The sequence below is a fragment of the Pantherophis guttatus genome, chromosome 2 (assembly GCF_059756535.1).
Source record: "Pantherophis guttatus breed Tessera chromosome 2, ASM5975653v1, whole genome shotgun sequence".
Lineage (NCBI taxonomy): Eukaryota > Metazoa > Chordata > Lepidosauria > Squamata > Colubridae > Pantherophis > Pantherophis guttatus.
In genome coordinates, this window is record NC_142064.1 from 268,518,085 (window position 1) to 268,534,198 (window position 16,114).

At 43.8% G+C, this 16,114-nt stretch overlaps 1 pseudogene across 1 annotated transcript; it reads left to right on the forward strand.

Moving 5' to 3' along the window:
• Positions 1-944: 944 nt before the first annotated feature.
• Positions 945-15,942, forward strand: LOC117662637 (uncharacterized; annotated as a pseudogene). Its single transcript, XR_015731739.1, has 6 exons — positions 945-1,150; positions 4,042-4,610; positions 4,866-4,983; positions 5,104-5,186; positions 6,359-6,485; positions 10,475-15,942. The product of XR_015731739.1 is annotated as an uncharacterized LOC117662637 (transcript).
• The last annotated feature ends 172 nt before the right edge of the window (positions 15,943-16,114 follow it).

Here is a 16,114-nt window from a genome sequence, read left to right on the forward strand (position 1 = left end):
ATTAAAAATGGCAGAATATTATATTTCCCCTAAAAAGAAATAGAAATCTTAAGGGAGACAGAAACTCGGAGCTTCAGCTCCCTGCCCCCAGCAGATATTTGGTGCCTATTGAGAAGGACTGGGCCAGCCTATCTACAAGACAAAAGACCTTCAGTCTCAGGGTGATGGGACTAGCCCTCACTCAAGATCCAAACCAGGGCAAAGCAGCGGTGAAATCCCCCCCCCCGGTTCTATCCGACTCACCGAACTGGGAGCAGCGGGAGGCTCCACCCACCTGCCAGGACGTCATTATGTCCCGGTTTTTTACCATCTGCGCATGCGCAGAATAGGTGCGCTCCCACGTGCTACTGTTCCCGAACCGGTAGCAAAGGTAAGTAGATTTCACTGCTGACGCAAAGCCATTAAGATACAATAGGAATTGCCCAACACCCTTTCAGAACACAAGCCCCTTCATTGCATCAGCAAGCTTCAACCAAGCCTGGGACTCGAGACAGCTTACAAAGTTAGCTATGACCCCATGGGAGTCTGACGGCAGCCATAGAATACATTTCTTGCACAGGAACAGGAAGCTCAAGAGCAAGACCCAAGAGAGGGTATATAACCCTCACTCTCCACTCCATGTGGTCAGCTGCCCAGGACCTCAAACTCCTGTGGTCCTGTTCATCAACAAACCATCTTTCCAATCCATGTTTCCAGTGTCTTTTTCCCCGCTTGGAACTGAACCAGATGGATATTTCTTCCCACTCTTCCACCTACTCGTAACGCCCATCATTCCCAGAGCCCAATGGAATAGGATCTCCTCAGCCCTGGCAGAGTCCTCTGGCATTGCGCGCACCGTCCACCAGGGGGCTCCCTCAGCTACCGTTGGAAAAAGCGGGCAGCCCTCATCCGAATCCTCGCCCCCCCCCCGCCTCTTTCAGGAAGTAAAACTGAGCATGCGCAGTGGCTCTTTTGCGAGCTCACGTGCTGCCCGGGGCATTTTTTCTTTTTTACCCAGAAAAGTTTTGAAATCGCATCTGCCGTTTCCGATTCTGTGTCCGATTCTGCTCCCCTTCGCTCTGCGAGCCTTAGGCCGAGGCTTTCCAGGAGTCCAAGAGGCTTGAAAGGAAGCCTTGCACGGAGGGAAATCAAGACCTGACTCCGGAGTTGAGTAAGTGGGGAGGGACTTTTTCTTCCACGGGCTGGACCGTGCGTGGAGACACGCAAAACTTCATCAGGTTCGGAGTCCTGGAAAGTGGGGAGCCCCTTGTCCCATGTTCCCCTGCCGCCCCTGTGCATGCATGCACGGGCCAGGCAGAGAAGAAATCAAAAGCTACGGATCCGCTGCTTTGTTTCCAGGAGGAAAATCTCCATTTCCTTAGGAAAAACCTATTAGGGGTTGGTGCCTCCAAGTCAGTCTTGACTCCTGGACAATTTCCTGCCAATTTCTTGGCCCCGTTTTCAAAAGGGCTTCCTCTTTTCTAAGCTGAGAGAAGCCACTGCAGAAGTCTCACCTGGCTTTCTGTGCAAGGATTCGAACTCGCTTTCCCGCTTTTCCCCCGACCGTCACCAGCTGGCTTTGCCATCAGGCAACTAGGGGAAGTGTTGCATGAAGGGAGGTGGAATGCAGGCTGGGATGCATCATTCACACTGTACAATTTGAGTTCACAATTGAGCCCAACATTTCTGTTGCTGTTTGAAACATTTGTTAAGTGAATTTTGCTCCATTTAACGGCCTTTCTTGCTACGGTTGTTAAGTGAATCTTGTCAGGGCATTGATTAATCCCATGTTTGGCTCTGGGACAAATCACCCTGGTTAGAGGATGGATCTAGGCTTATTCCTTGTTGCAATATTCTGAAAAGAAAAACCCGAAGAAACGTTCTCTAATAAAACTCATTTATTTGTTATAAAGAAAATAAAACACCTCACTAACTAAGAAAGATAATTGCTACATTTTGAAAGTAAATCGGGCGGCTGCTTTCCAGCAGTCGACACCCCCGTGGCATGAGAACAAAGGAAGGAGTGTGTGAAGGAATGTGAAAGAATGCGGACATGCGTAGTAAAATACTGATAACAATTCTTGGCAAGGTACGGAAAGTCTGATAGTCCAGAAATATGAAGCTCAGCTGGGAAATAAAAAAACGCAGTGACAAATCTAATACGGTTGTTGAATTGTGGCAGAAATCAAAGGAGTCAGACTTCGAGTTCAAGAAAAGCTTTAATTGGCCAATGGTTCAGACAGAAAGTTAACCATCTAACCATCTTTATGTTCTCATAAAGACACGTGTTCTTATAGTTAGTAAAATACGGAAATGTGTTAGTTCATTCCTATTGGCTAGGCTCCTTATTGCTGTGCAGAAAGCTGATTAAAACTTGCATTTGAGACACTAACATCAGGCAGGAAATACTAGTTTCATATTGACTTATGTGGTTTCTAACTCTGCATGTTGCCTCAGAGTTTTTATTTTTATTTTATTTTATTTTATTTTTGATTAATATGCCGCCCTTTTCCGGAGACTCAGGGCGGCTTACAATGCGCTAAGCAATAGCCTTCATTCTTTTGTATATTTATACAAAGTCAGCTTATTGCCCCCACAAACTGGGTCCTCAATTTACCTACCTTAGAAAGGGTGGAAGGCTGAGTCAACCTTGAGCCTTGGCGAGATTCGAACCTGCAGTAATTGCAGGCATCTGGTCTTAATAACCAGCTTAATAACAGGGTGCCTTAGACCACTGTACTACCAAGGCCCTTGAGGAAGCTAGCTGCTCTGTGGTTTGACATTTTGAACATTGTGAGCTCAGAACTTGTCTCTTACAATATCTAGGTCCTTAAAAGATCATCTAGGCTAACCCGGTATCATTTCACTCTTATATCCAAATCTCACTTTACATCCTACTTTAAAGGGAGGTGGAATGCAAGCTGGGATGCATCATTCACACTGTACAACTTGAGTTCACAGTTGAGCCCAAAATTTCTGTTGCTAAGTGAAACACTTGTTAAGTGAATTTTGCTCCATTTAACGACCTTTCTTGCCACGGTTGTTAAGTGAATCAACAAGTGTACTAATACGGTTGTTAAATGAATCTGGCTTCCCCATTGACTTTGCTTGTTGAAAGATTGCTCAAGGAGATCACATGACCTCGAGACACTGCAACAGTCATAAATCTGAGTCAGGTGCCAAGCATCTGGATTTTGATCATGTGACCATAGGAATGCTGCAAACAGTCACAAGTGTGAAAAATGATTAGTCACTTTTTTAGTGCCGTTGTAACTTTGGTCACTAAATGAACTGTTGTAAAATGAGGACTACGTGTACTGTATTAGCCACGGTTGGTTTTTTTTTTTTCAAACTTGGCCAGGAGTTTTAAATCCATACATCTTATATTGGCCAAGTTTGAAAAAAGACTGGATTAAGCTAAAAGTGGGAAACCTTTCTACGATGTGCCTCAATCAAAGCATCATGTTTAAAGCCTACGCAGTTGATTCACTTGGAGTTTATTTCTATATGCATTGGATGGTAGTTTCTTCATTCTGGCTTCTGGAGTTCACCCAAGGGGTTGGACCAGAAGATTAATGCGTTTCTGCTTGCTGGAAGTTCAAATATTGATTGATTTACCTATTAAATCGATTTAGATAGCCACTCTTTTCAATTGCTATTTGGGACCTGAGACATTTATGATCTGGATTGTACAGAGGTTGTTTTTAACATTGAAAACAGCCATCAAAATTATTTGAATAAATCATTAGGATATAGGTACATGTTTTAAATGTAGTTATTCAATATTTTTGGATACTATACTATATGCTACTTTTGGATAGTACTAATACTACATCCAAAATGTAGTTATCCAATACTTTTAGTCCTTGACAGAAGTTGATCCAGAAGCTTACTACAGAATTTTCTCCACACAGAGATAAATCAGTCTACCTACTAAGATTTTCCCCCTCTTCCCAGATATTGGTAGGTTCCTAAGAATTTCTTATTTGGGTTTTTGTAGCTGCTCAGTTGCTAAGTTGGTCAAGCTGTATTTCCGGAAGTTTCTTTTGTTTTCCATTTCAGATATGTAAGTTAGAAATCTTTCCTGATTCCTCCAGAGAGGAAAGGATCTTTTGAGAGAAGAGGATTAAATGGCCTTGGCAGCTTTGTCCAGACCTCTTGTGATTAGTAAGACCTGAGGAGGTCCATCAGTCCATTTTGGAGTTGGATTAAAGACCAGAGAGAAGATGGAGAGACAGTGCCCAGCACATGCAGAAGTTGGAAAAGGACCTCCAGTTACTCAGCCTTGGAGCTGTGGGAAGAATGGGGCAAGTCCTGGGCAGAAGAGCCAAGAAGTCAGTTCAGGCATCCAATGTTGTGACTTCAGAAAAGTGCAGTTTCAGGAGGGGAGCCGTCCCCGAGATGTTTGCACTCAGCTTCACTACCTTTGCTGTCAGTGGCTGCAACCAGAAAAACACACCAAGGCTCAGATGCTGGACCTGGTGCTCCTGGAACAATTCCTGGCTGTCCTTCCCCCAGAGATGGCAAGATGGGTGCGGGAGTGTGGAGCAGAGACCAGTTCCCAGGCGGTGTCCCTTGCCGAGGGTTTCTTCCTGAGTCAGGAGGAGAAGAAGATGCAAGAGGAGTTGCAGGTAGTTGAGAATATAATCGTGGCAGCTCTAAAATGGAATTCTCCAAATTGTCTCTCTGGCACTTTTTGGGGATTATGAACTCCTATGGCAGTTGTTCCATTCTTCTTCCAGAGGATATATTTGGGGCAATTCTTACATTCTCATTTTCCAGCTTCAGCGATGGACATTGGGGTCTGCTAGGTTGAGAGTGCAGTATGATCATTCATTTTTATCTCTTTGCTCTTCTCTTTTTCCCTCATGTCACATTATGTCCAGAAATCCTTGGAAGCGGTGACTGAGTATGCCAAGGAAAAGAAATATTCATCCAAACCTTCTCAAGAACTGCTGTTCAGGGAGGGCTTCCAGAAAAATCAAAATCAGGACAGCACATCAGGTAACAGAAGCTCTTTCCGTGTGGTGTGAGAGTTCAACATTTAGCTGATTCTTTTGCTCCTCTTGATTTGAATCTCTCTCTTTAACAAATCTGCTTTCACCCTTTTTCTTTCTCTCACAGAGAGTAGAAAGCAGTCCTTGGTGGTTTTAGAATCACCTCATCTTTATGGTGAAGCTGAAAGAGTAGCTGAACCTGTGCCTCAGGTAAGGAGGAGAAACATCAGAAAAGATTCATGAAACCTGGATGGGTTTCATTTTCTGCTGCAGTTCTGTGTATAGCAGGGGTCCCCAACTCCCAGTCCATGGATCAACACCGGTCCGCGGCATGCCAGAAATTGGGCCACTCAAAACAAGCGAAGCTCCATCCATAGGATGAAGGCAGAACATGAAACCATACACCCTCTGGTCTGCGGAAAAACCTCTCCACGGAACCGGTCCCTGGTGCCCAAAACATTGGGGGCTGCTGGTGTATAGTATTGCTGTTTCTAAGCAGCACAAATTTTGGATCAGGTCATTAAAATTTCACAGTTAGTTTAACCTACCTGTTCCTTCTGATAAGCTTTCTCCACCCTCCTGCTTCGGACTTAGATTTCACTGACCAGAAGTTTTCTTGACCGGAGATCTTCCTTCTGTCTCCCAGGGCCATTCTCATCTACCATTACAACCTCACCCAACACTTCCATGAAGGTGGGCAGAGTTGGGGGTTTCACAAGTATTTTGCTCTGCTCAACCTAGGAAGAATTGGAGCCACTGATAAATAGTAGGTTTAAGACCTAACCACCAATTTTAACCCAGAAGACTTTTTTTTAGTTCCCTTCACTGAAAGCAAACTTCAGTTGTGCCATTAGCCAAAAGCTGTGAGATCTTATTTTCAATTCTGTACAAGATGTCCATTTCATCCATTGCACCTTACCTTGAATTGGTGGAAGAAAACTGTCAAATTGTTCATCGGACTATCTCAGTGATGGCTAACATTTTTGCCGTTGTGTGCTAAAAGCGGGGGGGGTCGTGCGCGTGTGTGCCCACACCCATAATTCAATGTGCCCCACACATGTGTGCACAACCCCCTGCTTTTGGCACATGATGGCATGGTGGGCGGGGTAAGCCTGTTTTTCGCCCTCCCCAGGCTCCAGAGGCTTTTTAGGATCCTGGGGAGGGCGAAAACAGCCTTCCCTACCCCCTCGGAGCCCTTCCAAAGGCCAGAAACAGCCCATTTCCTGACTTCCGGAAGGCCCGAAAATCAGCTGGCTGGCGCGCACATGCCCACTGGAGCTGAGCTAGGGCAACGCTTGTATTCCCATAGATATGGCTCCGTGTGCCACAGGTTTGCCATCATGGGACTATCTGTTAATAGGGAAACTTGTTTCCTTGTTCAGGATTTTGTGTCTTTGGAGGAAGTGACCGTGCATTTCTCCAAGGAGGAGTGGTCTCAGCTGGATCCTGACCAAAAAGCACTCCATGGGGAAGTCATGCTGGAGAATTCCAGGAATCTGGTTTACCTGGGTAAGTCTGTGCTCAGAAACAGAAAAGTCATGGGGTTAGATGCAACCAGCAGTTTTTTTAAATATATAAAATAACAGTTTTTAAATTTATATCCTGCCCTGTATTATTTTTTTAGTGCAGGTAACCTTTGAGATACAGTATAACAGGACATTTAATGAGCATTCTAAATTATGACAGACTGCACTCCCCCCCCCCCCCCGAAAGCTAGATATGACCCCGTTTCAAGATTAAAACAAAATGGCAGCTGTATTTGGGCTGCTGCCGCATGGCTCAGAAACAAACTGCTTTTTTTTTTTTTTTGCTGCCTTAACAAGCTCCGCACAATCTTGAAGCTTTCAGGTGCATTTAGAAACTTCTACAACACTGCACGGACTTCTCTAAGGCAGCAAAATGAAGCAATTTCTCTGGCGGCTGCCATTTTGACCTACCCACAAATGAGTGGCCACCTCTCTATCCCTATCCCAACTTGCCAGAACCCTTCAATGCTTGGGCCTCCTCCTCACAGGCCTATCACACCCCACGTTTACTTTCTGAAGCTCTCCGGACCTCATGTGTGTAGAAAGAGGGCAGGGCATGTGTCCCGGGGGTGCATGGTGGCAATCCAAATGCAGCCGCCATATTGTCCCGCTCATTTGTGGGTGGGACAAAATGGCAGCCGCCCGAGAAATTGCTTCATTTTGCTGCTTTAAGAGAAGTCGGCCCAGTGTTGCAGAAGCGTCTGGATGCAACAGAAAGCTTCAGCACTCTGCACAGCTTGTTAAGGAAGCAAGACAAAGCAGTTTGTCTCCAGGCCATGCAGCAACAATCCAAATACAGCCGCCATTTTGTTCCCACCCACAAATAGGCACAGACAAAATGGCTGTTGCCACACAAACTGGTTCACATTGCTGCCTTAGAGAGATCTGCATAATGCTGCAGATGCTTCTGAATGCTGCAGAAACCATTGTGCAGAGCTTCTTAAAGCAGCAAAACAAAGCAGCTTGTCCCTGGGCTGGTTGGTGGCAACCAGAACATTGTCACCATTTTGTGGGTGGGACAAAATGGCTGCCATATTTGGAACCGTGGCTGCACAAAGAAGGAAATCATTCCAGTGCTCTGGAAGGCCTCAGAGTTTGGCCTGGCGGGGTGTGAACCAGGCCTAAACTCTAGGAGTACCCGGTGGGAGTAGGAGAAGCCCTGTTGAGACCCTGGGCATGAGAAGTGGAGCATGGGGTGATTCGGGGGTGTGGGAGGCCTTAGGAGGACAAGGGCAAGTGAGCCTGGGCCTGTACTAGACCTCCAACATCCTCCCTGTCACGAGTGTTTCCAGGATTGCTGTGGCTACCTGCCTACTCACAAACAGTATGGTTTCAATCAAGCCATCTCCTGTTTGCAATTACCTGCAAGCCTTCCCCGCCCTAGTTAATTGCAGGTTAACTCCCCATATAAGCAAGGACCTTTTGCTTGCTACTTGGGCCTAGACTCCTGGTTTAGGCCTAAATGCACAGCTCCTGCAGGAAGCTTAGTGCAACGCCGCAGATGGGAGAAGAATGCAGATAAGGACTCCAGACGCCGTTGCAGAGAAACTCCCACGGATGCTTGCCTTTTGCTGTTTTGTAGCACGCAAGCTATCACCGGGACTGCTGTTGCTGGACCTTTTTCCTCCCACAAGCTTCATAACACTCCCCCACCCAGGAGGCCCTCCACGTGCTCCACTTAACAACTGGAACATTGGTTTTATGTTTCATCGGGGAGAACAGGAATGGGAGGGTCGTTAGGTGACACGTTTCACCTAAAGACTGTGCAACCTGCAACAGTAATGGATGGGTCCCATTATGGTTGTATCTCGAGGACTGTAAATAAAGTAGCGGACATACCGAATACTCCTTCCATCTCCTATTTTTCTCTATAACCAAAGCCTTGTGACACAGGTGAGCTGAGAGAGACTGGCCCAAAGTCACCCAACTGGCATTCATGCTTAAGGCAAAACTAGTCCTCAAGGCATCTGGTTTCTAGTGTGTGCCTTAACCAATAGAGCAAACTTGGCCCTGTGCAACAAAGAAATTTATTGAAAGGAAAATTGGAACACCGCACAAGTATCCATTGTCACAGAAATGAAATGGGTTTCTTTCAAAGTTCCTTCTGCTCATAAAATGCAAAATATTTATTTCCATGAAAGAGACAATTGGGGGGGGGGGAAAGCTCATGACCATATTGGTTGGAAACATGCGGAAGAGACCTTCGTCCTGCAGTGGGTAGACAGTGGCTAAGATGACGATGATGATGATATATTTCCATGCCGTAGAAGATTACAGCAGGAAATTGTGGGGTGGGCAGCAAGCAGGGATGGGTTGGCTTCCCTTAAGCAAATTTCTGCCTTCCTTGTATTCACTCCTGAGCCTAGTCATTGGATGCTGAATGGCTGCTATTCAAGACCAGATGCTATTGAACACCAATTTGGTGTATAATATTATTGTTCTTTGCCATGATCTGAAGGTGGATGAAGCAACTGACTGGCATGCATAAGCAAGACCTTAAAAAGAGCCTTGGTGGCACAGCGGACTAAAGTGCTGTTAAGTAGCACTTAGCTGCCAGCTGCCTGCAATTACTGCAAGTTCAAATCTCACCAGGCTCAAGGTTGACTCAGCCTTCCATCCTTCCGAGGTAGGTAAAATGAGGACCCGGATTGTGGGGGCAATAAGCTGACTTTGTATAAAAAAGAACACCGCTTAAAGCCCTACTAAGCAGGTATATACAAAAGTATGAAGGCTATTGCTTAATGCATTGTAAGCCGCCCTGAGTCTCCGGAGAAGGGAGGCATATAAATCAAACCAATAAATAAATAAATAAATAGATGTGCCCTGAGACAGGGGTCTCCAACCTTGGCAACTTTAAGACTTGTGGACTTCAACTCCCAGAATTCCTCAGCCAGTCCACAAATCTCCCCCCCCCATTTTATTTGCTTTATTTATATAACACTCAATTTTCATCAAACTGTGTGTATTTGGGTACAATTATATTTTGATAGTCATATTTATACATCTTCATTATATTTAGCCATCACCATCATATTAATAATATAATCATATTAATAGAATAGAATAGAATAGAATAGAATAGAATAGAATAGAATAGAATAGAATAGAATAGAATAGAATAGAATAGAATAGACATAAGTGGAAGGAGATGGGTGATGGGAATGATGAAAAGATTAATAGTAGTGCAGACTAAGTAAATAATAACCTTAATGCTTAACATTTAACATGGTCTTCATTAACGACCCTCCTCTATACCATTTCCTCCCTTTATATCTCTTCCTTTCTAACTTCTGTTTCTGTTATCTAAGTATTACATGTATGAATGTAATTAAACAAAATATTAGACTGTGCAGAAATGGATAGATTAACACTTGCTATTAAAGATGAAGAAGAAACTGAATATTTTTTGATATGGGACACATTTTATCAATGAAGTCCACAAGTCTTAAAGTTGCCAAGGTTGGAGACCCCTGCCCTGAGAGGGACGTTCCTTTCTCAGAAATGGGCCCACTTGGGCACTCAGATTGGCATCATCCCAAATTGGAAGTGGGGAGCTATTGCCATCCAGAAAGTCCTGTTGGTTTTCAAAGACACTGCTCTGCAGACAAGTGGAAATGAGACTTTCATTGAAATTGGGGAGCTGGTGGGTAAGTTCCTGCTCCTGCATGATATAGTATCCAAAGCATTTCAGGAGTTCATAACACAATATGACTGACCCAGGTCATCAATACACTAGTGGTCAAAGATTAGATCAGGGTTTTATCTTAGGTTCATTGTGACATGATCCGTTCCTGATGTATGAACCTGATAGGAGCCCTCTTGGAAATGCATATTTGGTAAAACCTTAGTTCAGATCTTCATATTAGTCAACAAAGCAGCCAAAATATATTGATCAGATAAATTTCAGCAGAAAACATTTGATCTTTAATCATTTCCATAGTTTTCTGACAATTTTCATTTTGTTTTTTCAAGGATACAATGGGCAAGAGAGTAAGAATTGCAAGGAGGAATGCCAAGCCATCCATTCAAAAGGCAGAAAAGGGAAATTTGCAGATCAGATGCAACCAAAGAGTGATGAAACAAAGCAATCACAAAGTGTCATTAAAAATGACTTTCCTTGGGTCAATCGGCTTCGTAACCGTACAATCATTGATATGGGAGAAAGACCATATCAAAGCATGGAGTGTGGGAAGAACTTTAATACATCAGATCATTTGATTTTCCATAACACAACACATTCAGAAGAGAAAACAAATACCTGCAGGGAGTGTGGAAAGACCTTCTGTGATAATCAATCTCTTATAAGACATGAAAGGAGTCACAAAGGAGAAAGACCTTATAAATGCAGGGAGTGTGGAAAGACCTTTACTTGTAGCAGTACTCTTAATTCCCACAAGAGGATCCACACAGGAGAGAACACGTATCAATGCATGGAGTGTGGAAAGACCTTTTCTCATATGACGACTATTAATTTCCACAAGAGGATCCACACAGGAGAGAAGCCACATCAATGCATGGAATGTGGAAAGACCTTTACTTGTAGCAGTAGTCTTAATTCCCACAAGAGGATCCACACAGGAGAGAAGCCATATCAATGCATGGAGTGTGGGAAGAGCTTTAGTTGCAGTAGTAGTCTTACTTATCACAAGAGGATCCACACAGGAGAGAAGCCATATCAATGCATGGAATGTGGAAAGACTTTAACTTGTAGCAGTAGTCTTAATACCCACAAGGGGACCCACACAGGAGAGAACTCATATCAATGTATGGAATGTGGAAAGATCTTTACTCGTAGGACTACTCTTAATTCCCACAAGAGGATCCACACAGGAGAGAAGCCATATCAATGCATGGAGTGTGGGAAGAGCTTTAGTTGTAGTAATAGTCTTACTCACCACAAGAGGATCCACACAGGAGAGAAGCCATATCAATGCATGGAGTGTGGGAAGAGCTTTAGTTGCAGTAGTAGTCTTACTTATCACAAGAGGATCCACACAGGAGAGAAGCCATATCAATGTGTGGAGTGTGGAAAGACCTTTATTTGTAGCAGTAGTCTTAATACCCACAAGAGAACCCACACAGGAGAGAAGCCATATCAGTGCACGGAATGTGGAAAGACTTTTACTCATATGACTACTCTTAATTCCCACAAGAGGATCCACACAGGAGAGAAGCCATATCAATGCATGGAGTGTGGGAAGAGCTTTAGTTGCAGTAGTAATCTTACTTATCACAAGAGGATCCACACAGGAGAGAACTCATATCAATGAATGGAATGTGGAAAGACCTTTACTCATAGGAGTACTCTTAATTCCCACAAGAAGATCCACACAGGAGAGAAGCCATATCAATGCATGGAGTGTGGGAAGAGCTTTAGTTGTAATAGTAGTCTTAATATCCACAAGAGGATCCACACAGGAGAGAAGCCATATCAGTGCACGGAATGTGGAAAGACTTTTACTCATATGACTACTCTTAATTCCCACAAGAGGATCCACACAGGAGAGAAGCCATATCAATGCATGGAGTGTGGGAAGAGCTTTAGTTGCAGTAGTAATCTTACTTATCACAAGAGGATCCACACAGGAGAGAACTCATATCAATGAATGGAATGTGGAAAGACCTTTACTCATAGGAGTACTCTTAATTCCCACAAGAAGATCCACACAGGAGAGAAGCCATATCAATGCATGGAGTGTGGGAAGAGCTTTAGTTGTAATAGTAGTCTTAATATCCACAAGAGGATCCACACAGGAGAGAAGCCATATCAGTTCATGGAGTGTGGAAAGAGCTTTAGTTGTAATAGTAATTTTACTTACCATAAGAGGATCCACACAGGAGAGAAGCCATATAAGTGTGTCGAATGTGGAAAGGATTTTAGGAGGGATTCTGATCCTTCCTGCCATAAAAGGATGCACTCAGGGGGAAAAAGCCTTTTCAGTGTAGCGAGTGGGGGAAGATATTTACTCAGGATAGAAGTCTTACTTCTCATAAAAGGATCCATACAGGAGAGAAGCCATATAAATGCATGGAATGTGGGAAGAGCTTTACCAGAAGTAATTCTCTGATTGACCATAAATCTATCCACAGAAGGGAAAAACTATATCAATGCTGGGAGTGTGGGAAAAGCTTTAGATTCAGAGGTGATCTTAGTAGGCATAAAAAGATTCCTTATCGATGCAGGGAGCGTGGAAAGAGCTTCTGTGACAATGGGTTCCACATATCGGTGGAAAGAGCTTGAGAAGTTGTAGCTCTCACTTAACCATAAAAGGTTCCACAGAGGGAAGCAGCCCTATCAATGCAGGGAGTGCAGGAAGAGCTTCAATACAAATAGTTGTCTAAAATATCACGCAAAGGTCCATTTGAATAATAATTCAAATAAATACCAAACCTACTTTGATATGCCGCATAAATTACCTTTCTAGCCCAGATCAGAACAGGATGAATCCTAAATCAATTGTGGTTTTTGCTAAGTAGGAGGTTGCAAAGAAAAACTAACAATGGGGATAACGGAAATTAACTGTCCTGTCAGCAGCCTATTAGTTAATAATCGCAACAGGTTCCCCAATTGTTTGGAGGAACTCCATCTGAACAATATATCACTGCTGTGTCTCGGGTAGAGAAAAATGTTGACCGGCATTTCTCCCTTTAGACCCCTTTAGATGTATATAACCCTCCATCCCTTTCTTGAGTTCAAGTTGTTCTTCCTTTCCTTAATCTTGTTACAATCTACGTTTCCACCCTTGCTTCTCATTATGAAATGAAACTGCAGCAATAGTTGGGGAAGAAATTTTACTGATCCTGAATTGGAAGAAGCCGTTCAGAGGCTGTCTCTTATCTTGTGATTTTTTTTTTTCCTTTCTTCCCTAGTTTTGTTTTATGTAAGAGTGAAAAAAAGCACACCGAGATCACAGTCGAGCATCAGCTGAGGAAATGCAATTTTTGGAAATAGGACAATCATTCCAGGAATGGTGGTAGATATCTCCGTATTGGAAAGGGCTGCAATTTACAAAGGAGTTACTACTTCATGGGGATGAAAGTAACTAAATTTGAACTGGGAACATATCACAGAATCCTCACCATAAACCTGTATAAATGTATGGAAGAAACTTCAGAGGAAGAACTCTGAAAAGGAACTATGATTTAGAAGACCTACAAATGAACATGCAAATGCTTCTCCAGTGGAGTGGTGAGGACCGAGACAAAGGCTAAAATAGATTTCTTTTTTTCTTTTACATTTACCTAAACACTTAGATTAAATTAATTAAATAGTGTTGATATGATTATTTTTGAGTCAATATATTTATTGAACTTTGAGTCGATTGCAAATTACAAACGTGAGATGTTTGGAGGGACCTACGTGAGGGTTTTGGATTCTCGTGCTAATTTGAAATGCCCATTTAACAGGAGACCAAGTGGAGAAGCTGAAGGGAAACTAATTTGCCTAAAGATCTGAATTTACAAACAGGAGATAAGAACCCCAAATCTAAGATCTCACGTTGATACCCTCAATGACACCGTCCTCCCTGACAGTGACACTTGAGTCCTTTGGGAGAAGGGCGGTATAGAAGTTCAATAAAATCTAAATCTCCCTCAGTCAGAAGAGTCCTCCCTCAGTTGGAAGACTTATATCGGGTGCCAGGGTTCTCTTTGACTTTCATAACTTCTATTCCAGGGGTGTCAAACTCAAATTTTATTGACGGCCACATCAGTTTTGTGTTTTGACCTCAGGAGGGGGGGGACAGTGGGCTTGGCCAGCTCGATGTCACACTTGTGAAAGGGGTGCCTGTGGCGGCCCCAGTCCTCTGCCAATGAAAACGGGCTCCCAGAGCTCTGTTTTTGGCTGCGACGGCCTCCTGCAACCCCCTGCCAGCGAAAATGGAGCTCGGGAGGGCCTGGCAGAGGCACCACGGACCAGTCCTTTGCTGTTTCGAGGGCAGTTCCGTAGGCCAGATCTAAGCACCCCGCGGGGCTGGATCTGGGCACCAGGCCTTGAGTTTGAAACCCCTGTTATATTCCATTGGAAGTCAAGGCCCTTTTTCCTCCCACTGGGACGAAAACATTGTCTAGCTGCAAATCACAGATCGGTAAAAGGTGAAAGAAGTCACGCACCAGCCAGAATTTGAACCCAGGTTGCAAGATTGGGAACCATGTATGATGACCCTATATCCATGGCACAGTTATATTTGAGATCCTGTCTTAATTTCTACTTCTTCATTCTTTTCCCTGCGTGTGAGATCTGGATGGGCACAAAACACTAAGGAATAATGTGCCTTTAACCCATCTGATGCTGCAGGCACCAGGGTGAGATGGAGGGCAAAATATATGGGTATGGTGGTTGACAGCTATCCGTATCTATGGTTCCTGTTGTGCAGGGGTTATCAAACTTAGCTAATCCGCAAAAGTTCCCTGGTTTGGAAACAAGCTCCTAGCAAGTACAGGAAAAAAAGGTAAAGGTTCCCCTCACACATATGTGCTAGTTGTTCCCGACTCTAGGGTGCGGTGCTCATCTCCGTTTAAAAGCCGAAGAGCCAGCGTTGTCCAAAGACAACGCTGGTCTCCATGGTCATGTGGCCGGCATGACTAAATGCCAAAGGCGCACGGAACGCTGTTAGCTTACCACCAAAGATGGTGCCTATTTTTCTACTTGCATTTTTTTTAACGTGCTTTCGAACTGCTAGGTTGGCAGAAGCTGGGACAATTAACAGTAGCTCACCCCGTTACGCGGCACTAAGGATTCGAACCGCTGAACTGCCGACCTTTCGATCGACAAGCTCAGCGTCTTAGCCACTGAGCCACCACGTCCCTTTAGTACAGGAAATAGCCGACTTCTAATCCAATCTGGAAAAGGAGGCCCCAGACTTTCCTCATTCTGAGAGCTTCCAAGCTAACACATTTTTGGGTGGGTGGGGCTCTTCCTCCTTGAGGAAGCTTTGGACCAAAATGGCCCCTTAACCTCTGGGATGTTGGAGAAAGTGTATAAGCCTCTGGGCCGGGGGTCTCCAACCTTGGCAACTTTTAAGACTTGTGGACTTTGTTAGGATATAGTTTGAGCCTAACAAGTCGTCCAGGCAATATATGTATTCTGTGACTTTAATATGAATATGTATTGTGTGACTTTAAAGTTTTACTGCTGATTCATTGTAATGCTGAGTCATGCTGTAATTAGTTGTGAACGTATTTAAGAAAGGTACTGTAAAGTATTCAGTTGATGATAAGCTACCATTGTGTGAGGAGTTGTTACCATTGTGCTAGCATCGTTGGATGGATCTGCTACCATCGTGGTTTATGAACCAGAGTGAGTTTGTTATTCTAACCAACTACTGTTTGTGTGGTAAGAAGCTTTTTGTATCACTGGACTGATTTAACTGGCAAAGACTTGGATTTGTTTAAAGACTATGAGATTGTTTTTCGCTATAAAGTAAACTTTTGATAAACCAGTTTGCACATCTCTTATTCATTGCTCTCAGCAACGTTTCTCTGTGCTCTACACTCTGCTGGTTGGTAACACAACAATATCCTTAACAGACTTCAACTCCCAGAATTGGAAAAAAAAATTAAAATTAAAAAATTAAAAACTTTTAAGACTCCCAGAATTGGGGGAAAAAAAAT